General features: G+C 45.7%; 1 protein-coding gene across 2 annotated transcripts in view; it reads right to left on the reverse strand.

Moving 5' to 3' along the window:
* Positions 1-22,334, reverse strand: part of TCF20 (transcription factor 20) — a 129,020-nt gene extending 106,686 nt beyond the window's left edge. The window contains exons 1-2 of one of the 2 annotated variants that reach the window (XM_063154659.1): positions 22,122-22,334; positions 10,558-10,668 (exon numbers count right to left, since the gene is read on the reverse strand). The gene's annotated coding sequence lies outside the window, so the exon portion shown is untranslated. Of the gene's footprint in view, positions 1-9,821; positions 9,939-10,557; positions 10,669-22,121 lie in introns of those variants that run through there. The other variant, XM_063154660.1, reaches the window with a different exon arrangement.
* Between the last annotated feature and the right edge of the window lie 2,082 nt (positions 22,335-24,416).

A 24,416-nucleotide genomic window follows, 5' to 3' on the forward strand; every position in this document is an offset into this window, starting at 1 on the left:
CATGATCTTCTGAGACCTTGCCCAATGGCCTCATTTTATGGAAACCAGTGTCCTCAGTAAACAACTAGGAAGCAGGAAGACCATGTTGCACAGCCTTGTACCTACAGAAAATCAGGGCTATGGAAACACATCTTAGAAGAGGATATGGTACAGCTAGAGGCCTATGGCAAAGATTGTTAGAGACCACCTTACAATCACCTGTAAATTTAAAAATAGACATGTGCATGTGACTTTGTGATTTAGTTTTTGTTGCAGTTTGGCAATTGTATTTTTTAAAACACATAACATAAAAATGTCAAGACAAAAATTCTTGCCATTTCCTTTACCTCACCCATCTTGCCCATCCAGCAATGAAAGATTTTTCTAGACCGAAGGACTATGAAAATCGGTGGGCCAAGAAAATTATATCTCCTGAACAGTGAGAAACTGAAAGCTGTGTTGTTAAAAGGGAATGGGATTTTACTCAGCTCACAACAAATTCTGGATGGTCTTCACTTGATTTTGCTACTGTCTATACCAAGATTTGTATTTATTGAGTTATTTTAAGCTGCAGAAAGGCAAAATTCTCTTACCTACAATTAAACTATTAGAGCTCACAGAAACATCCATTATACCTCAGTAGCAGTTCTCTAAGGCCTCCAAAAAATTAAAACACAGAGCACACATTACTCTTTATTGCAGCCTTAGATATATCAGGGTTGATGACAGCACCATTTTTAAAATCCATTGTGATGGGGTGAATGGGGGAGATAAACCAGTACAAGCCTAGTTTAGAACAAACGTTCCCTTTGGGTCATCTGTAAAATTAATCTAGACCTAATGCTAGAAAGCAGGCTCAAGGACAGAAAAAAAATACTTCCACTTTTTTTATAAGCATACTATCAGTGGAAGAGGTTTGAGTAAAAATAATAATATATCAGTATATTAGCCAACTGTTATTGTTGGCTACTCAAGCAAAGTAGGACTTCAACAACCCAGGATTTACAGGGCTGGCAGTCTGGTGGGTCCCTGGTTTTTATTTTGTGCCAATTTGCATTCACTCATGCTCCTGGGTAAGTGATGATGCCATCAGCAACTTCAGCGCAGCTGGAAAAGTGGATTAAGAAAGCAGTGGACACTCATCAAAAACTAGGTCTTGCCTGCAGAGGGGCACACAGGAGAGGCAAGCTGAAGCACTTTAAATGGATGGGTAAAATGACATAAAACACTCATATGGACAGATTTATACAGAATGCAAATGTATCCCTGATTTGCCTGCTTCACTACTAAACCTATCTTTACTAAATCAGCTGAAAGTTAATTTCAATCTAAATAAGGGTAGGGTCAGATTAGCCAAGCAATTGGGTCAGGGCAGACTAACAAGTTGTTGTCCTTTCAGACAGATATCAGTAACTCACCATATGTGCTTCCAGTCTTCTGCAACACAAAGAAACTTACAGTATCCTCAGAGAAATCTCCCACAAACTGTTTTTGTGAGACTTAAAAATCAGAGGGGCCAGTTTGGCTGGGAGTCAGCAATCTGGTACATTGGCAGGGGCAGGCTACAAAGGATATCCCAAGAGTTGCCAGTCTAGCACTATTTCTTGGCTCCAAAATTAAATAGACATCAAATTCTTAATTTTCCCCCAAAAATACAGCTTTGACCCTATAGGGGTGCTGCCTTGGGAACACCCAGAGAAGTTGCCACCAAGAAGAGGCATGTCTGCTGTGGGACGTTTTCCAGCCTCTCAGAAACAAGAAGCCAGGCAAGGGCTGCTGCCAATTCACACATGCTACTCCAGGACTGGGCAGTGACTCAAGAAAATTGCTTCCTGACATCTTCCCAGCAGTGACCCCAGCCATGCACCTGCCTCAAGAGATGCTAGCATGCCTTTATGGCTTTGACAAGAGATGCCTCACATGTATTGGCTTCTTTACTTGGAGAAGGGCCCGCCAAGCCACCTGGGTTCAACACTGGGTGGACAGAACTCCTATAAGTGGACATTGAGAGGAGCTTGTCACTGAATACAGGGGAGATACAGAGCTGGCACAGTAGCTGTTTCTTGAGGAACAACAAGTTGCTGGCAGCAGGGAAAACCCTAGTTTGCTGTCTACCTGATTTTCAGTCCTTCCTGCCCTAGGGTTACATCACCTTTGACTGGGATTTTATAAGAATGAGAATACAAGGACAGAGAGAGGTGTTAGTGCTCCCCCAACCCTCCTGCACCAGAAGCTGGCTGGCTGTAGACTCAATCCATCATACTTGACCATACTAAAACCCTTCCAGCCAATCTGCCAGTGTGTCACGGGCACCGTTCTCCCCTGGCACTTCCATCTAATCGGCGCACACCAAGTGCCAGGGCTCCTCGCTGTTGGCTCTCTCCCCCTCTCACCAGGGCTATGCAGCATTAATGTTTCACCGGCAGCTCTCGCTCTCCTCCCAGCTCCATCAAGCACATCTCTGCTCTGACCTACTGCCCCAGGCAGCTGGCTCCTGACCCCCAGAACCCACAGCTGCCACAGCCTGCCTGCCCCTCAGTCCCATCAGTGCTCTGCATGCCTTTGGAACAGGAAAGCAGCAATACCCCTCACTGCCCCAGGCAGCCGGCTCCGAGCACCAGGCTCATCCTGCCTGCAGCTTAACTAGCACATTAAGGCTGGAAGGGGAAAATGCCCAGCACCCGCCCTGCATCCCCGCCAGCCCCCTCCCTTCCCCAGCCTGCCACCATAGCGTAAACCCTTTTGTTTCTCAAAAATATTTCTCTGCAGAAATACAGCAATTATTTCAGAAAAATCTCACTCCTCACCACTGGTAGAAATACCATAGTCTGAGACAGTAGCTGTCTTGATGATTGCAGACAGTGGAATATTCCAGAAAAAAAGGGAAGATTTGGGGAGGGGGAGGGGGAGGGGGAGAGTATCTGGGATCCAATCTTTCTCTCCCTGCCAATCCCCTCCATCTCCAGCAGATTTCATTTTTATCAACAGGATTTCTGTGAAATTTTTACTCAATCCTCCCTCTCTCCCATTTCAACTCCCAGCTAAGCTCAAAGGTGCACAAGAATAACGTGCTGCCACCCTTTTCTCGCAGGCTGGACAAATAAGTCCTCAGCTAGCCACATGGAAGCCATTAAAAATATATTAACATACCCAGCAGGGTCTGTCACTTTTTCTTTTCCTCCTCCCCCTCCCCTTCTTCTTAAACACAGAGAAGGAAGAAATCTTGCCACAGTAACAAGAGGTTTTCATCAAGTCTCATTACCTCAAGCGCAGCACCACAGCCCCCACAGAGAGCAGCCTTCGGTTCCCGCTGTCATTAAAGGAACGAAGATCTTAAACAAAAATTAAACCCTGGACAGCATGAAGTTGGGAGCACATGAACGGATCAGGCAGGGAAGGGTATGAAAAAGCCAAGGGGAAGAGCAGGAGCAGAGTCACCAGACAGGGCTCCACTCCAGCAGCTCGGGAGGGATGGGGCAGGTTAAACGTGTCCCACAGAGAAGGGCAGAGGGAAGCATTTTCAACATTTCAAGCCAGCATCAAGGTATGCTGTATTTCCAACACTCAGTGACACAGTAACATCCTGGAACATTAATAAGGCTCAGGGTGAAACCAGACCAGCAATCATGATAAAAAAAGCACAAAGCTTTGTCTCAGTCTGTGATGTTCCATGAAAGGATGATTTTGCACACTTTGACACATGTCCATTTTTACTCCAGGGGGTCCTCATCCCTTCCAAACAGCATCATGTCCCATGCATGCTGGAGCGGCTGCACAGCACATCTTAACCTGCAGCAGCTGCTCTAAGCCTGAAGCAGGTGGCCGCTGGTGTTTAATAGCTCGGGAGGAGGGTTTGAAGGGCGGAGGCAGCAACTCTACATGTAAACAAGGGATTTCTATACCAGGGGGTTGTTAGTCAAAGGGCCATCAAGTCAAAGTGCTCTTAAACTGTAGTTTTTCAAGTATTTCTTTGAGCAAATCGCTGGGTTAAGCAGCTTTCCTCTCCACCTTGGCTACTTTAATCCAGATCAATTCCCTGATCCAGTTCAATGTGCAGCAGCACGTTCAGCTGCACTGGCACAGCTGATCAAGTAGCTGAGAAGCAGCAGCAGGAACTGCTGAAAACAGCCCTCATAAAACGACACCCTCGATTCAACAGGCATGACACTAAGACCCAGGGGAGCACGACACTGCATGCAAACCCCATGAAAACAAAGGGAAGAGGGATACTACATACATGGTTAACAGGGAAGAGATAAGCTAACCAAAAATCTGGTGACAGTGTGGCCATGTTTTATGCACCTCTAGACAAGACAGTAATTTTACTTCTCCCACGGGAATGGAGAAAAGCAATAATCTCTCCCTTGTGTAGTAGGCAGTACAGTCAGAAAAGGCAGAGCTTGCAGAAGAACCAACAATGGCAAAGCACCATTTGGAAAGGTGGACAAAGACCTCTGAGGATCAAGGAAGATAGGAACCCACAGCTGGTGAGGAGTAAGAACTGTTTGGGGATACCAGAGAAATAACTCACTTGCAGAGAGATGAGGAGCAGAAGGGAGCCAGGACAAGAACTGGAGGACACAGAGGCTGGATGAGGATATAGAGGGTCCATACTGGGTACAGAGGAGGAATCAGGAGAAACACTAAGAAAGCTACTTCACACCTCTGGTGTCACAACCATTCTGGTTGTGAACAGTTTAATGGGTGGGTCATTGTCCAAACAGTTCATACACTCCCTGGTTCTGGAGTAATTACATCCATTCTTTAAAAAGACATCACATAACAAGGTCTACCAAAATTATGGAAGCAGATAGGAGTACTTACTGCACTAGAAACCAACTAGAAAATAGTGTCAATTTCATAATGTTACAATGCAAGTCAAAGATACACTTGCCTCTGCAGCACTGAAACCTGCTCTACTCATCCCACCTTGGAAACAGAAAGCAAGAAAGCGAGGCGGTTCAGCAACAAAGAGAAGAGACCTGAAAAGTATCCAATGTTTTTGTGAAGTCCACATGGGCAAAACAACAGCCATGTGCTGTGGAGTGAAGTCTTTTAGTGCCTCTATACTACAGCACATACCAGGGCTGTGACAGTGGGTGCATGCTGTTCTCCCCAGGAAACCTGTCCATCTGCTCACAGCCAGCCACCACAACCTGGCCTAACTGCACCAGCCTTGGAAGAGCCACTCCTTGAGGAGCCAGCAAGGCAGACTCTTCACCCACAACTGCCAAATTGGATACATTGCATACAGAGTCTACATTGCTGAGCCTCATGGCTGGTATTTCCACAGCCTCGCAGACGAACAGCTTGGCTGGGTTGCTCTTCCTTGCTGCTTCAACATAGGCAGCACAAACCCTGTTATGGAAAAGAAATCAAAAGCCCTGCTTTAAACTGACTGCAGGAAAATACTGGAGTCTTACCCACACTTTTGGATTTGACAGCAACACAATTAGGCCATGGGATAGCTGTGCTGTAACAGACTCCTCGGACTCAGTCCTATCCAAAGTAGAGTCACACATGAATGCTGCTCCAGTGTGCATTTCCTTACTTGCCAGCAGCCTGGATTCTTGAAAGGCTCGGAGGACGAGTCCGTCTCAGATCACAAGTCAGGCCCTTGACATGGGGTCCCAGATCTCAACTTCTGCAACAGCGTCCAACACTAAGGACAGGGGAGTCTGAGCCAAGGTACAGCTGCCTACAGTTGGAACGGGCCTACAATAAATGCCAGAGGAGGAGGATAAGCAGGCTCTAGGCATCAGTGCAAGGAAGGCACTGGTATTGATGTAGGCTAAGGTCATCCCAGGGACCAGCAGTCTGACACCCATGATTAAAACCCAATTAAGAGAAGTTTCCTGACAGAAAAGTCTATTAGGTTGTGGAACAGACTCCCATGGGAAGTGGAAGAATCCTCATCCCACTTCTCTGTAAGGAGTGATGGGACAGGCAATAGGCAATCAAGCCCTGAGAGCGGTGCAACTGCCTGATACAGAAAGTCTCGTGAGATGCCTCAGGACTAACGCAAACTTTAGAAATTTCCTCTGCCCCTCCTGCAAAACATCTCCTCCCCAGTTCTGCTAATACTGCTGCTTGCAAGGCAGCACCGTGGACTACATCACTGTGGCCTGGGTCATTTCACATATTTGGAGGATTGGGGCTTCTAAACCACAGCAGGTAACTAATGTATGCTACAGCAGTCTTGCCAATGGCTGCACCCCCAAAACCAATGGGATGATGGTGGCACAGGACAGGAATGAGAGGTGAGGAAATAAGAATTTCTTAGGCCATGCTACAGGCATCTTTATATTAACTCTGTCTGCAAGAAATAATGCAAAGAAAGGCAGTGGAGAATGCAACTAGGATGGAAGGTGTTTACTAAACTGTGATTGAGTATGGTCAGACCTGTGTAATAGGATAGAGCCTAATATATATGGAGATTATCTTAATTTACAGCAGACAATGTCCCTGTTGATAATATATACAGTATCAAGTAAGTTTCTGACACACTGGACTAGCAGTAACTTAACTGTCTGAGGTCTGAAAGACTCTTTCAGTTTACAATTTATTTAACATTTCATTGCACCCCTTACATATTTCCTTTTTTCTATTTTTTTGAATGTGAAAAGATCAACTTGGTTTTGAACTGTGCAGATCAATAGGAATGCTTACTTTGCCATATTTAAAGCTAGCAGATGCCTATCTCCTATTTGGTTTGGAGGTTTGTTGTTGTTATGGTTTTGGAGGGGTTTTGGGTTGTTTTTTTTTTTTTTTTTTTTTTGTTTGGGGATGTGGGTAAAAGAGGTGTTAAGGAATCAAAAATTAATGTTTCACAAAGTTGAAAATCAACCTCTTAATTTGTAACACACTTCCCCTCTCCCACAACACAGGTTGCAGAAGCTACCCGGGGCTGACACCACTCATGAAGCTCCATATGGTTCTGCTTCCCCTCATTTTTCCTCAGCCTAACAAACTTTGGCATTGCTCAGATTTTCTTGGTCCTGAGGAAACAGGAGAGATTCCAGCAATTCCAGTTTTTCCTTCTTTTGCTTTTACAAAGCTCCCATGGTGCCACCTGAGAAAAACCTATAGTAATGGCAAAGCATAAAAGCAAACTTGTCTGAACACCATTGGCAGTGTAGAGTTTTTTATAATGCATTCAATATTGGTAACAATTACTTATATTACATTGGAGTTGAATGACTTCAGTAATATCAGGGCACCTCGGGCTCAGCACAACTTACACATACACCAACAAATGTCTGACTAACAGGCTAGTAAAGTTTTTTAAGGTAGAAAGGCTTCAAAACAGATCGTCATTTTAAAGCACCCATGAGTTGACAACAGTTTGTACAATTATCACAAACCACTCAAAAAAAGCTTCCAGTACACCTGGGAAGCGACCATGTACACAGTAAGTACCCTGTATGCACCATAACTCAGCAAGTGCTTTTTGCAGCTCCCTTCTACACTCAGTCATGAAGGATATAGATCATTACAGCCTCCAGCTATAGAGCTTTAGCTCAGAGAGTAGCAGCTCACACTTTCAGCTCTGGAGATCCCCAGTTCAATCTGCTGCATGTCAGCCAAGAGGGCAGCTGTCATATAATTACAGCCACAACTTTGCATGTGAAAAAGTAGGGAGAGCGAACAGAGATCTTATTATAGAATTCTAGTTGCAACCTGCTGAACAGCTCCCTATTTAAAGTAACTTCTTGTAAAGAGGAGGGAGAGGGGGCCAAAAAAAAAGGGAAAAGAGGAAAGAAAATCTTCTAACTCAGCTTCCCAATTCCCTCTGTTTTGCAGAACAAACCAGTGCTGCTTTGCAGCCTTTTGTTCCAAATGCATACGTACACTAGATGAAGCACACAAGTGCAGAGCCAGGAATAAGGCTCCTGGTTTATCAGTCCAAAAAAGAGAAAAAAGAAAAAAAAAAATTCTCATCGCTGCAACTGAGGCATCTGAAGTCAAACAAGGCATCATAGTTTCTTCCTGAACTATAACCATCCCACAGCAGCCAACCCACTTAGTTATTCAATTTAAGTATTAAAATTTAAGATCAAGAAATCTTAAGTCAATTGCATCCTGTTTTCTTCAAGCTGGACATACATGCTCTTAGGAAGATTTAACAGAATAGAGAATCCAGGAAGATGTATGTTCAAAACACAAAGTTACAAAGCATAGTGAAAAATTCACTCTCAAATTAAAAGTTATTTTAGTGAGTGCAACAGAAAGCAATAAGACCAAGCTTCTTCTTATCCATTCATCTTTCTGCAGATCCTTCTGCACACAGAGTCATTTTTGAGCCAAACTTTCTTTCAAACCAAGACAGTCAAAAACTACATTTGAAATTGTGTAATCCAGTTTTTGAAGAAATTGGAAAAAAAAATCAGTTTTCCCCTCAAAACAATTCTGGAAACCTATTTGAAGCTTAAGATATAGATTCCTTGCAAAACATTGTTTTCTCCTTGACAGTTCCATCCATCCATCCATCCATCCATCCATCCATCCATCCATCCATCCATCCATCCATCCCCCTGCAGTACAAAACCTGTGGATCTCCCACTGCACGACGTGAATCAACCATTTTGGACCACGAGTAACAAATGGGAGCAAACTCTCCAACTTCCTGCAAACTACTTACCTGCTTGCTAAACACCACTTAAGTGGACTAATCTGACACAAACTGCTCAGTACCTGCCTGAAAGAACACAGGCTTGCTGAAACACCCCAACAAGTTCATGCATTCTACACCACTGGCCCTCCAAAGCTCCCTGAAACACACTGCCATGCTTCCAACAATATTTGAAGTACCTGCTCTGCAGCCAAGCTGGAAGGTGCTCAGGTAAGTGCTAATGCCAAGCACAAACCTGCAACAGTAAACTCCAGAACAGAGTTCAGCAACACTTTGTATTCAAACCAGTTGAGCTCTCTGCTGACATCCTCTCATCAGCCTTGTTTCTGAGGACCCCTTTTCATTTGGCTCAATATTCTGCTTCTCCCTTCAAGCAAGACCTACTCTGGAAACACACAAACTAGCTGATATCTCCCTCCCTTACGAAGGGAGTAAGGGAGAGAATAAAGGACACGAAACCCAGTTTTGAAGAAAGCTACATGCAGCTTCAGCAGCACAGATCCATTTGGGGTTGATTATGGACATGTAGCAAAATCCTGGCTAGGGCTCATCCCACAGGAGGAACCCATAAAAAAATTCACCTTCCACTCACCTTCTGCAACCAAGGAAAGCTCACAAACATCTGAGCCACACTTGTCCAACAAAAGCAGTACTACCCTCTGCAGAGATGACTGAAATGAAACACCACCATGCTATTTTCTGGTATTACTTCTGTGAATTCAGCACTGCTAAAGGGTTCCAGATAGACATGCTCTGAAGACCCAAATCCTCTGCCTACCTTGAGAACACATGCAGAGGGAACAGCAGCAAAACTTATACATACTTTTCTCATTTCTTCCAGCCTCCCAAGGCTGAAATGACTGACAAAGGTCCAAAATGAGGAATACACATAAATTATTAACATTGCACCAGTAGTCTCACTGTTGCTGCAACAGTCTAAAGACTTAACAGAGGCAAGCTCTGCAGGGAAATACTATTTTACTTCAAAATCATTCATTCAGGAAACCTGCAGAGGAGAAAAGAATCACTCTGCAGCACACTCTGTCAAAACCCTCAGCTTTAAGACCCTTCATTTTTAAAGCAAAAGCAATTTTAACAAGAACAGGACATTTATGTGAAGCATAAGGAGCTTCAGATTTCAAGTGAGCAACACTGGAACAGCATTACTTCCGGACACAAATCCCAACACACACATCTTCTCACGCCTGACCTGGAAAGCCCATCCCACTGCTGACAGCCAGGTAAACGTTCTGTTTCTGCAGCCTCTCTGCTGGAACAGCCAACTGGCATACCAGCAGGAAGACAATGGGGAGCCATGCTCTACCACCTGGAAGGGAGCCAAAAAGCCACTTCAGTTTGTTCTTGGATGGCAACCTGTGCTTTACACCCATGCAAGGCTCCAGATTCACATTCCCACCAAGCTTTTATTTCATTCCAGGTCTCAGGCAGTACCTGCTGCCACAGTAGCCACGTGACACAGCTTCCTACTGACATATTCCCTCCTCTCTCCTGTTGCAAGGGGAACAGTTTATGCAGGGATATTAATCTGTTTTACATTAATTTCAAGAACTAGGACAAATAACTTGAACTTTGACATTTCTGAAAAAAAGTTAAATTATTTTCATCTCCCTTAGTAATCAGAATAGATTTACTTTTCATTTAAAACATGAAATTTCCCTCCCAAAATATCTGAAGTAGTTACTGAAATGTTTTCTTTACCAAAGCCTGCAAAGCCTCAACACTATTAATAACATTTTGAATATAAAGAGGCACAACTTTGCTCCATACCAACAAAAAACAACCACCAAACCCAGTCAAGTTTTCACACAATGAAGTAATTAATTTTTAAACTAGTACTTTCTATTAAAAGTTCTCACATTTAAAAACCCAGAAAGGTTTCCAGTAACTCTAGACACTGATGGGGACAAAGAAAAAACAGACCCTACCCCCAGCTGGATGGCATTCCTCTCTTTGGGTGCAATGTGGTAACATTTGATTGACGCATCTGATCCATTCCAAAACTCCAGGCGTTGTTTTAATCATCAATGGGTAGAATCCTATTAATTTTCAGGGGGAAAAAAAGAGAAAAACAGAAAAACAAAGTAGAATATGGATACAGGACACAGAGCACCCCACATTTGTCTAGCAGATCCAGCTGATTTAGCTAGATCCACGAAAATCAACAGATTGAAGACTGAGCTGGTGACAGAAACTCACATCTACCAGCAAAAGCCCCTTTTTCCATTCCACCCTCTTTCTGTCATCTCAGCTCAGCCCAGTCTCTCAACACAACCGGGAACATTAGTTCCATACCAAAGGAAATGAAATAGGAATAGGGAAAGGAGTGGGAAGAGATAAACCAGGGTAAATAGGGATAGCATGAAAAGCCTATTGGCATGCAACCAAGAGCCTACACAGGCCCTTGCTAGAGCAGAAAACAGGAGATCAAGCACGTACGAGGAGACAGCGGGAGAACAGATGTGGGAAGAAGGTTCAAGGGTCCCTGGGCTCAGGGGGTAAGAAATGGCAGCAGAGCACAGCGGTGAGCCCCAGCACACACAGTGATCTCAGCCTTCAGCAGCAGCACCAGGTGACCCACTGGCTTGGTGTCTGCCATCACAGGCATTTTCAGTACATCAATATTGATATTGGATGGTACAAGCAATGTCATGCGAACCTTCCACATCAACTAAGCCTTCCCAGTCTGCCCATAAATTTATTTGGCTATCAGCCAAACCCAGATCCACCAATACTAATCACTTTTTCTCTGAAATAAGCCTCCACTTAGAGCCTTGCAAGGAACAGTTGCTGTTGTTTCATTTCAGCACTGATGACAACTGAAAGCCCTAAGGACCCACAAACATAAGAGGTAAATTCTAAAGGAATTTACCCATGCCAGAAGCAGACAGAAGGTGAGCATCTGACCCTTCCAGCTGGCCAGCCCACACATCAGACCAGTCCACATCTCATTCAATTGAACCTGGACACTGGTACCTTCCCACTAGAAGTGGAACTCTAGCTGAATGGTCAGCAGGACATCAGGAAAACACTCCTGGTCTAGCTGACCAGCTGCCTGTTTGGGAACACAAGCTGCACAAAGGTCTTCGGCCACCCAGCTGTTCCTTGGTTGCTCCTTATATCTGTTCTGTGTTCCCAAGGCTCAGGAGGATCACCAGCAGAGAAGTGCTAGGTGAGGAAAAGTAGAAAAGGCAAGAACAAGCTGATGTACTGCAAAGGGAAGGAAGCAGCAGGTTGAGGATGGGATTTTACAGTAGGAAAACTGGTTGCTAGAGTGTAGAGCAGAATCTGGGGGGAACAGGAGGTGCTGGTCACAGAAAAGAGGCAGGCAAAGACTTGCTATTACAAGGAACAGGAAAGGCCTGTAGCCCCAGGCCGATAAATCAGATATTGCTGCCAAAGTCTCACACCAGCCCCTAAAGCCTCTAGCACTGACTGGGGGCTCAACAACGAGCAGGATCTGCCACAAGTACGTCCACCCAACAGTTTCAGGTAGACACTTAAGTTATCTCAGGTGCAGACCATTCAATGCCCTGATGTTAAGGACAAAGACCTTGAATTCCACATGACAGGTCACGTGGAACTCGCACAATGGGAAGGACACACTGCTTTGCCCAGCCTGCACAAGGACCACACAGCTGCAGCTCGTGCCTCCCTTAGGCTCCTCAGAGCCAGTGGCTGCATTCCCAGCCAGCCTGCCTCTGTAACCAACCCCCTGCCCGCCAGGAGGGCCTGAACTCTGCACCATCAGCAGTGAAAGCACAAACCTCCACCTCATGCTCTAAATAATTAAACTCTGTGGGAGCATCAACAGACTCATAAAACTCTTACACAGACCAAGCCAGTCATTAATGGGGGTCAAAGATGAGTGCTCTATTTTTTTTTTAAGAGTGCTTTGATGCATGGGGAGAGTGGTGAGAGGAGATCTTCATTACCCTTCTCTGGTACCTGATGAATTTTTCCTTTCCTGGCTATCAACACCTCCTACTTCCACCCAAACCCCATAGCACTGGCAGTCATCTGGACAGCCAGAGACAATTGGAAGGCGTGTTTGGATGGCATCTGTGCTAGCCGGTCACCTGCAAGTAGGGAAGCAAGGGGCCTTGCTGAGCAAAGCCAGGCTCTACCAGAGGCTCAGCCGGTGCTTATTATGAGGTTTGGGTTTCCCCAGGGCCAGTGCAATGCTTAAAGTCATGCAAACCACAACCTCACACAGTCTCCCCTACAGCAAGGCACGGAGCAGAGCACAAGGCAGTAAAATATGTCAGGATTATTAGCTTGGGCTCAGAGCCAGAGCTGGGAGCTGCCACAAGGGTAGGGAGGCTGCCTGCAGCCCTGCAGGTCAGCAGGAAGGAAGTGGAAGTCCCCTGACAGGCAAGGAGAGGCAGCATGCAGGAAAGGCAAGCCATGGCTGAGAAAAGGTCACAGAAACACCAGCCTGACCTACTCTTTCTAGCACTAAAATACATACATATACATATATATTTATATATATATATACACACACATACACACACACATATATATACATACACATGGAAGCTTCTTGCTCCTGCGCTTTGTTCAGGCATCTTAAGGAAAGGTCTGCTCTTCCCATTCTATCTACATTCCCCCCATCCATATCAGCTTTGGAAATGGTTTCTTAGACTTTCCATCAATGAAAGCCTTGGGTAGAAAGAGGGGAAAGCAGGCAGTTTTGGGGAAAGGATCACCACAAGACAAACACCCCAAGCAGCAGGCACGGGTGTCGGATGCTCTGTTGGCAGCTCCAATTCCAGCTTGCACCAGCCCAGCCTCTGCCTGCTTTCTCTGCTGCATTTGCTTTGTGTGGAAGAGAGGCCCCAGACTGGAAGTGGCTCCAGGATCTCTGTTACTGTGCCAAAAAAGTGACTGGTGTAGCAAGGCCAGCTTCTATTTATTCATTATAAGTAGAACTGATAGATGCCCCTTTTTACAGGTCACTAGAAACCTTCTCCCAACAAGCTCCGATACTTGGACATGCAGAGGGAAGTTGGAGATTTACACACAACATCAGCATTCATCTTTTCCATCACGGCAAAAGCAGCAGCTGTTACTTCCCTTATTCTTGGAAATAAGGGGGGAAATAGCTAGGACTTTTGAGCCTTGGCACCTCTTCCCTCTCACCCTTTGGCTACCAGAGCTCCTGTTACTATTCAGGGCAGAAGCGCTCCACAGGGCACACATTCCAGGGGGCTGAGCCATCCCACGTGGCCAGGCTCAAAATGGCAGACAGCGATGAATAGGATAATTAGAAAGTACAACAGCAACCGCAACATAAAAACAAGCAGCTTCTATTACAAGAAACAGTTCTATGGCATGGCTAGATCCATCACCCCATATGCTGGGTTGTGGTGGTGCCTCAGGAGCCTGCTGCTATTATCTGTTTGCAATCACATTTCAGCCGGCTTTCTGCTTAATGCTCGAAAAGCAAAGCTAATCACATTCACTCTCTCTTTCTGCCTAATGTCTCCAGTTCTCAAGCACGCTCCGTACTGCTTCAATTTGATGTTCAAGTAACACTAGCCAGGAGCATGCAGTGCAAAGAAAAAAAAAAAAAAAAAGGAATAACCTATTAATTTTAGTCCTTCTTCGCACCTATTTTGTCTAAAATTTCTTCTATGCTTGATCTTTGCAAACAAAAGTCAGGAAATTCCCATTTCCCCCTCTACACCAGATCCAGCTCCCAATTGAGGTCCCTTCTTCAAACTGCTCCTCCAGTGGTATCTAGGCAATTAATTATAGCACAGACCTCTCAGGCTTCCCTCTTACTCTCTGGAATAGCTTTTTAAAATATTTGCTGGCTAGGAACTTCCAGATTAGGATGTCTTCTGCTGACATTGTAATAGCCCCTCTTTGTTAATCTATGTGAAATGACCATCACATGCTCTGCTACTCCCTCTCCCTCCAGTACTATTTAATTACTACAGTCCTACATGGGAACTCTAACATGCTCTCAGCATTTCAGGTCTGAGGACAAACAGTACCCCAAAAAGGCTGCTTTTTAACTGCATTCCTTTGCACTCCAAAGGGCAGCTGGAGCATTGCTGAAGTCAGCTACACCACCTGGATCTTTATTAGAGCAACCATCACAGGAGCAGATAAGCTGCCCCCAGACAGGGCAGATTGCATGAAAATTCAGCAAAGTGATCCAGGAAATCCAGGAAGAGACTGGCTTACAGGAACACCCATCATCATGAGGAGAAAAGTTACCCATTACAAGCACGGTAGAAGATTTGCCAGAAGAACAACAACTTAAAAGAAAAAAAAAAATCAGCAAGTATTTACATGAGAAGAGAAAGAGATGTAGGTGGAAGACAAATCTGCCAGGATACATATCTCTATCCAGGAGGAGTGAAAAAAAGGGAGACTGCGGAGATGAAACCCCAGACAGCCCATCAGCTTGTGCATCTGTACACATTCCCCAGCTAATACCCATTACACCAATCAGAACAATGGCAGCTCCAGAGAAGACCCCGATTATCCAAGCTCCTTCACTAACATCTTCCCCAGAGGCTGCATGCATGTGCAAAGGAATGGAAAAAAACCATCTCTCTCAATGAGATTACTTCCAGCATTTTCTATATTGCCCCTCTTACAAATGTGTCTTTAAAAAAATATCGCGGCTGGTTTATAAATGTGTCAGTTTTTAAAAAACCCCAAACATAGCCTTGAAAACAAAGACACTTTGTACTCACCATATCCAGTGGCATCATTATTTAATATCAATGCACTGATTCTTTCCTTTATTCACTCCATCCTTGGAACACAAAACCACTGTAACAGCCACCCAGTGTATAATCTTACCATTCAACACAGCACAACCCTACAATAACCTTTATTTTGCCATGTCTTTGGCTACCAATGAGAAGAATTTAGGTTTAAATGCTTCAAAAACCCAACCTAACTACAGTATAGCATGAAACAAATCTCTAACACTCAAAGCTGGAGCGAATTCTCTCATCCCTGCCTATGACTCTCCTTATTTGAAAATGGCTGCACAAACACTTCTAATTTGTGCACCACACCAATTGCAGCCTGCCCCCCCTGCCAAGTACAGCTGCTGGGTCAGTCCACACATGCACAGGCTCACTGCATCCTGCTGCCTCTGGCACACTGCACTTCACTGACATCATCTCCACCTTCATGTTGTAGAAAAGTCACCAGGCAGGCACTGTTTCTGCTCCTCTAGCCATAGGGCAATTGCTGGAGGCCAACAGATGCCTCCATCTCATCTCCAAATGCACACTCTAACCTGCACCGTGCTCCTGCTAAGCAGATGCTTGGGCACGTGTCTTGCTGGACACACGTCCTCCCCGCAGCCATCAGGCTAATGCAGACACACCAAAACATCCCTGGCACAGCTAAGGCAGAAACACCACCCCTGCCAGTCAGCAGAAGCTAAGTTTGCCTTGGCCAGTTCACATGGAGCCTGAGCTTCATCTCACCCCAGGCTTCATCACATCCCTGAGCAAGACAGCACTATTCTACAACACCACAGCAATGTCCTGCAAGGGACAATTTCGGCTGGTGTCTGGAAATTAGTTAGGCAGTAGCACCTGGAACAACTGCAAGCCACAGTTCGGAGAAAGAGGGACTTCCTCCTGGTGCCATGGTACCCAGCTCCAGGCCTGGCTCACCATGGCATGCAGAAAATTCTCCAGATGTTTCCTCTCCTTGTCATTTACCCCAGACCACCTCGACCCACCAGCTCTAGGGTCTCGGTCCAAACAGCCACCATCACCAGGCTTGGGGAAGAAGCGCTTTTACAAACTTGGCCTACAGCTGTCCCACCAAGCAGTTTCCTTTTGCCCTCTCATAAAAAATGATTACAGCTACTATTTTTTGAGCCTATTAATAATAATACATGAGCCTAATAATAATAATTCTTAGGCTCCCAGCAATGGGATCTCAGGAACTACAGTATTTCTCCAATTGTAGAGGCAATGAAACTCAACCTTTTCCATTTTTTTCCCTCCTTTTGAAAATACTGCTTGGGAATGAAGTCGGCATCTGGAGGCACACGAGCATATCTGAGGGACAGAAGAGGCGCAGGGGGGAAGGGAGGGATCTGAAAATGAAAGCTGAGGGTGAGGCTTCACATTACAACTGAACCAGGCTAATAGGTCACTGCTGCCAAAAAAGGGGGGGCTCATTTTCACCTTTCTTTCATTCCTTACCTTTCACTGCTGGCAAAACAAATCTCGCCCCTCCTTAGCGGCAGCTCTGATACGAGCCTGAACCTGGTGAACAGGTTCAGCTCTCTGTCCCAGGAGAAAACAATTCACTTTTTTTTGGTTTTGGGCAAGTCAGCTTTCCAAAAGCTGAACAAGCTGTATCCACAAGGCAAGAAATATGGCCACAGAGCCAGGAGCAATGCATGATCACCCCTCTTAGGAGGAGCAAGTGGTTAGATTGGATCAGCCACAGCAAGAAAATCCATCCTAACAAACATGAAACTGCAGTTTCATCCAACAAGTATACTGGTCAGCACAAAACAAGTGGCCTAGCTGAAAAGCCTGCAATAGAGGTGTTTGCTAATACTCTTAAAACAGGTAGTTTTACCTATTTACCTAGTTTTACCTGGTGTCCACACCAGTAGCATTTATGAAGGCAGCCATGTAGAAGAAAAACAGCACTAAAACTGAGCAGACCCAAACTAGACAGAAATACAAGATGTACTGGCAGGGTTTCCAATAATAATTTTCCCTATTTCTAAATTGGACTTTGTTATTATCAAACAAGATGGCTGCCTTCATCACAATGGTAAAGAAATGTCTGTTTTCATTATGAACTTAACAGTTAGTTTCTGGGTGAATTCTTCTTTTCCCATTAGCTTATACATCATCAGATGAACAAAAATTATGCTTTTCCTTTATTAAAAAAAAAACCAAGCCCATATTAACTCCACTGTCTTTATTTCTCTCCACCTCCTCTGCTCAATTACTAGAAGCAATTTACAGACAATAAATGTAACTTCACAGCTGCCTGTATGAAGTATTCCTTTCATTTTATAGATGAGGTTACAGGCTATAGAGAAATTAATATCAGCGAGGTCTACTTCAAAGCTGGATAAGCAAGAGGAACAGATGCACTCTTAAAGAATACAGATCATGACTGTACTCTAGTAAAACTAGTAATAAAGGATTAAGAATGTTGCCAGTTGGATATAAATTCTTTGAATGTATCTGCTTAAACACAGTAACAAACAAAAGCTTGCTTTGAGGCTTTGCTTGGGTTTATTCTGTTATTATTAGGAACAGCATTATGAGATTTCAGATATACTGCTCACACACCAAACATGCTGGCTTTACCAGTAAACATTGCTTGACTGCTCACCTCAGGACTCAGAGAGGCTCACTTCCCAGCTGGTGCATGGTCACCAGGAATCTGCTGCTAGAAACTCTGGATATCATTTTAATCAATACAGATAAGCAAGCCAGGAGAAAGTCCAGGGTTATCTGACATAGCCTCATGGGCTTTGGCAGGGCTAGGAGCAGCAAGAATCAGTGTCTGTGGTTACAGCTGCCAGCCATGACTGTGAAAAAGCATTGGGAGTAGCAACACTAAAGGGGAAAAAAAAATCCAAAGGTGCAGTTTTGTGCAGGCACGCTTTTGATGATAACTGCTCCTTTAGGCTTCATAAAAATGCACAGCCAACTTGTCTTCTTCCACACATTATCAGAGCTCAGAAACAGCACCTGAGTCTAGTTACACAATTCAGCAGGCACAGCTTCTCCTAGGAAGCAACCACCACTGGCATGCAGGTACTCCAAAGGCTGAGTCATCTCAACAGGCCCTTCAAGGGAAAATAATCCTATTAAGAATTGGTGTGCTGGTACTGAAGGCAAAAAGGAGTGTTAATTTTGGCAGTTAATTACGCTGTTTCCACTCCATCCATTTTCTACCAAACCTAACACCCGTAGGTTAGTAAATTCACCAGGCTCCTCCATCCATCCCCAAGGTCCTTTCTTGACCCTAATCTCCTCTTTAACCAGCAATTGCCCATCGTTGCCCCTGTTTCCTTATCCCCGACTAACACAAATTAATATTTGTACAATCACAGAGCTTGAAAACCTAATTTAGGACTTAGGCCTTCATTTCCAGCCTGCATACAAATTCCTTCACCTGAGGACAGGTTACAGCACTCCCCCCTCTCCTAAACTCTCCCAGAGGGGTGGACTGAGAAAGAAACCAGTGGCTTAGGTCAAGAATTTTACTTTTGAGACTGGTAGATCTGTTGTGGAGACTGATCCACTGATATTTTTCTAATATAAGAAACATGTAAAATGCCTAGAATTTGATATCTGCTTTTTAATTAAATTGAAATAAGTAAATCACAGCCTGTTGCCATGGAGAATGAACAGACACAGCCTCTTGACTCCAGGGCAGGATCAAGCAGGAGAGGCAGACAAGGCTGTGAAATTAAAAACACCTATTTTAAAGCAAATGGTCTTGATAATTAGCAAAAAATGTGGCATAGGGAAATAATATAGCCATATGGCAGGAAGTGGTTTTCAAGGTGAGCTACAAATCCATTTTAAATAAATGAATAAACTACTGGAACTGCTGGGTCACCCACAGAATCATATATGCAGGATTAAACGTGATTTGAAAAATACACTTAAAAATAGCAATTAGCTCTTCTTTCACTTTCCTACCAATAGCCTGCATCTGTGTCTGTTCTTATTTTTAAGGACTTGTTTCAAGCAACTAATGCTTGCACCTATTTGCAGTTACCAGAGAGTCATCAGACATTTTCAAAAGCCTTGCAGTTTACCCTGAAGCTAGAACCAAATTTATAGGACATAGAACCTTTTATTTATTACTCAGTGTCATCACACAATGCTGGTCAGGTCATCAGACACTAATAATTGTTTCTGAATCTGTGCATCCTTGTTATGACTTCCATGACAAAGCGACTTTGGAGGAAATTTGCCCTCCACACACCATGTGCCCAATCCTGTGCTACACCTCTCAAGAAGCACAGCTCAGAGAGAATCAAAAAGTAACTCTGGTTTATCAGTGGGAGGCTGACAGCACATCCACGCTTGGCTGGTGGACAAGAGCCTTGCATGCTCCTTTCCCAGTTTGTCTGGAGCACAGGACATGAAAATATTCACCCCTTTTAAGATACTTCTGCTCTGCTCAGATCTAAACGGGTTGCAGCAAGGAAACCCCCTCATCACATTTTTGAGCCCAGCCAGGGCAAATCTGAGCAAGACTGTCAAACAACTTCCAGTAAGCATGTGGCCAAAGAGCATCAAATCCGTAACAGCTCAAAATACTTGAAGTAAACTGTACCTGATGACTCAGTTTCAAAAATGTGCTGTACATTCTTTTAAAGGGAAGGGACAGATGAACTAACTTTCACTTCAAACCTCCCATCCACGCTAGAGAACAAGCCAACTTTTCTCCTAATCCATGAAGACACAAGTTATCAGCCACAATCATTTGGTCTTCCACAGCAGTTAATGATCCCCATGAAACAAACTCTCAGGGTCTCAGATCAGACCCTGGTGACACAGATAGCTGGTTACATTAAAAACCAGTCACAATCTCAACCCTCAGCAGCCCAACTTGAGCAGCTATTGACAAGTTACCTTCTGTTTTCCACCATCACCAAGAAACACCCACAAAGTAAGGAGAGTCGGGACAGAAATCTTGGAAAAAGAAGGAGTTGTGGAAAAATGCACAATTAAAATTAGTATTCTCTGTTTTCACAGTTTTGCCCAGTTTTGGAACATTTGCTGCTTTTACTAAAGTCACACTGCTTAAGATGTTTGGTTTCCATTAAAAATAAACTCCAGGTCCAAGTCTGCTTGAAGATAGGCAAAAATTTGCAAATCTGGTTCACCCTGAAGGACACCAATTCCTTAAAAATGCTAGGTTGGGGGCAGCACATGTGGGCTAATTCACAGTTTCGCAACAGCCAAGGCTAACAGCTGTATCTGCCCAACTTCTTTGCTCATGCACCCCATTTCTTCCCAAACCCTGCAGCAAGAGGAGCTGTGAAACACCTCGGGACACATCAGCTGCACTGGAAGATGCTACACACCCTTGGCTTCCTCACTGCCCAGCACCTTCCCTGGCATGCCAGCAGTTTCCTACTGCTTGAACCATAGTCCTGCAACACCACCCAAATGCAAATGGCTTTGCCAGAAACTGTTTCTGCCCTAAAGGGCACCTGGCATATAGAGGGCAGCAGGTGGCTTGTGTCTCCTCACTTCATAGTTCTACTTACATTTCATTTTGACTTGAAGTGATTTAACACAAATATAAAGGCTGGCCAAGCATCTCCCTTTGAAAGGGAACTGCATTTTCTTCTCCATCCACACAAGCCAAGATAGCCACACAGAGGAAGACTCCTTCCCAGGGACACTCCCAGTTGGACAGAGCCAGGGTTTAGGGGCACCTTCATTAAAACTCAAGCCAGTGGTCACTTGGCATATGAAGGAAGATGCTAACCATGCCCAGGAGAGTTTACTTTCATATCACAGCATACAGGGTCACAAGCCAAAAATAATTTTTTTAAAAACCAACAACAACAACCAAAAAAACCCCACTTAAACAACAACCAAAATCAGACAAAACACCCCCACACCATCCCTCACACTGTTCCCTTCAGCAGCATCACACTGAACCACACACACAACAGAGGGGCCAAGAACCCTGCCCAGGCTGTCCACAGCTCCTCATTCCCATCACCCGTGCCACGGTGCCAGCTGCCTGCAAGCCCCTTCTGCATCCCCAGCAAACATCCCCAGGATCGCCTTCAGCCACCCACAAACCCTGCCTGACATCTGCGCCCCCGGGACCACTTCAAGCCCCACCAGGCGGGTAGAAGGCTTCCCAACCAAGCAGAGGCTGCAGCCGCCAGCCTTGCTGGGGTATTTTTCCGCCGGCGGTGCGGCTGCCCGGGCTCCCAGCGGGAGCTTCCAGCCCCGAACCTCGGCGGCTCGAGGAGCGTGTGGCACACGTGCGCCCGCCGCTGTCAACAACTTCCAGCCGCTGTCCCAGCGGGCAAGTCCCGGGGGCGGGGGGCTGCCTGCCGCCCCAGCAGCGACCTGCCTTGGGAAAGGCTGCTCGCAAGCAGGACAGCGCTTTAGCAAAAATAAAGATCGCCTTAATATTATCCTTAACAGCCAGAAAGGTCACGACGTGGAGGTCCATAAGGGGGGGAGGGGAGGGAGATGGGTAAGGAGAGGGGAAGGAGGGGGGTGGCAACGCACAAACCCCCATGGTTTTAACTGTTTGACTGCCGTAAAAAATGAAATAACATGAAGTAAGCGGAGACTTAGGAGACGGACAGACCCCCACGCACAGGGACTGCCCGGCTGTCCGAGCCCCCGCCCGCCCTTCACACGAGGGAAGGCGGCGGAGGTACCCGGGGAGGGAGGGTGTGGAAAGCAAATCACACCCCCAGCAAACGCCGGGGTCCCACACACACACACGCCCCCTCACCGCCGCTTACCTGAGCGGGCCGGCGGCCCTCAGGGTCCCATAGCAGCCCCGTCCCGTCCCGCCCCGCCCCGTCCCGCGGCGGGCACAGGAGGTGCCGAGCCTTTGTTGCGCGGAGGGGACCGGGAACGGGAGCGGGTCCTGTCAGCTCATGTGACGCGGCGGGCTCGGTCTCCGCTGCCCCTCCTCGCTGCTCTTCCCTGCTCGCCCTCCGCCGGCGCTGAGCGCAGGCCCCGCAGCCGGGAGCGGGTCTCAGGCCCGACTGGCTGCTGGCGTAGCGGCGGCGGGGGAGGAGGAGCCGGCGGCGGGGCGGGCTCGGCGGCGGGGCCGGCCGCGGAGGAGGGCGAGGAGGGCTCTGGCAGCGGAGCGGAGCGGAGCGCTGCCTGCCTGGAGCGGGAGGCGGCGGGGCCGGGCGGGCGCTGCCCTGCGGGCCGTCCTGCCCCCGCGCCGGAGCCCCGCTCTGGGAGGGATAACACGGAGCCCCTGCAGGGGACTTGTTCCCCTCCTGAGGCTGCTGGCGCTGCGCTCGGGGCCCTCATGCACAGGCCCGGGCCTGCCGCTGCAGTCAGCAAAGTAAATAAAAACGTAATTATGTGCTTTCCAGTTGAGGCTCGCAACAAAAGAGAGGAAAAGCCCTCGTTTTCTCGAGAAGAGATCTGAGAAATAGCTGTACTGGATCAGATCAGCATCCTGCCTTTGAGATTGCTGAACAGCCAAACCTTAGGAGCTGGCGACAAGAAACAGACCATGGCATTGCCCCAGAAGACTATGACCATGACCATGATCCTGTGGCCAGGCACTTACCAATAGCTAGGGTCTTCATATTTACAGCTCTCAAAAGATTTTTTTAAAAATATATTCAGTATTTTTTGTTTTGAACCATTTGAAATGTTTGTGTCTGCTCCATCATGCAGCAAGCATCCAGCTTTCTTCTCCAGAGAGCGTTTAATCATCTCCTTTTGTTTGCCAAACTCTAAGTAGGGGGCAGAGAGAGATTACCTTCCTGCAGGTCTTTAAAACCCCAATATGCCATTTTTCTTCACAATCCAAGACTGAAAAACAAACACCACCAAGCCAGGCCTTGTACAGGAAACATGGGTGAGATTTCTATCAAAAATGCAGACAGCTCAGAAAACCTCAGATTCCCTCATCAAACACACCACCAATTCAATGAGCAGCTTCCCTGCCATGCCAATATCGCTATTCCATGGGAATCACCTTCCTAGACACCACAGCTGACATTAAAAACAGCACCCCAAAAGCCAGCACATACACGAGAACCTACAGGCCATCAAATTTGCTCTATAAAGCAGATGCAATAAAATCAGCAGCCATTCACAACACAACAAAAGGCTGTGAGATTCAGTCAGTCCTGCAGATACTGTTACACCTGCTCTGAGAGGAACACCAGTAATCTGCTTTATACAGGAAGGTCACTCTTCCATAAAATAGATACAAATTTACTACAACAAAGATACGGTAGCAACAACAGCAATTTTGGAAAATAACTTTTCAAGGAATCATGGTTTATTTGGTGTTTGTCTAATGCTACCAAAATTAACAGGGATTGGCAAAGCCTCTAACTACATTAGCTCTCTGCCAATCTGTTATTCTGCTTTTTATTTTAGTCTCTGCTGTAAGCATTCTCCCCTGCAACCACGTGCTCCTGCTGATGATAATACTCCATGCTAAAATCCACTCATAAAATAATCTCTTAAACTACTGGCTCTGAAAGGGTGTTTTTCCCCACATATCTCTCCTGCTAACCTTCAGGCTCTCCCTTTTGCAACTCATTACAGGAAACAAATCCTCAGATGCAAACATAAGAAATAGAACCAGATACCACTGGAGCATCAAATATGAAATATGTCAGTACCGCCTCACAGACAGCATAATCAATGCCCTTCCTCCCATAGCAAATCTGCTGAAATTCTTTGTTCTTGCATGTACTTGTCCCAAATCTCTGCAGTTCATCACTTCATCCAGCACATGAGATACCCCCACAGAAACCATGTGAATGAAACTAAATAATTGCTTGTCTTACAACAAGCACATACAGTCAGCCAGCAAAGGACATTAGGAGAGTATTTGTCAGACAGCAACAACATGAACACTTCAATCCTTACCCCAAAGGAGACCAAAACGTTCCCAAAACCTAAAGCTTGGCATTAAAACTTATAATCCCTCGATACTAAAGCTATGGATTTAAGGGAGATGTTGCCTGCCTAGCCTGTTACAGCCTCCCTGCTGACCTCTCCTTCGTCACCAGCACAAACAGCCCTTTTTCGCTAGAGGTGCATGAGAAAAC

This window comes from Melospiza melodia, chromosome 4 (assembly GCF_035770615.1).
Source record: "Melospiza melodia melodia isolate bMelMel2 chromosome 4, bMelMel2.pri, whole genome shotgun sequence".
Taxonomy (NCBI): Eukaryota; Metazoa; Chordata; class Aves; order Passeriformes; family Passerellidae; genus Melospiza; species Melospiza melodia.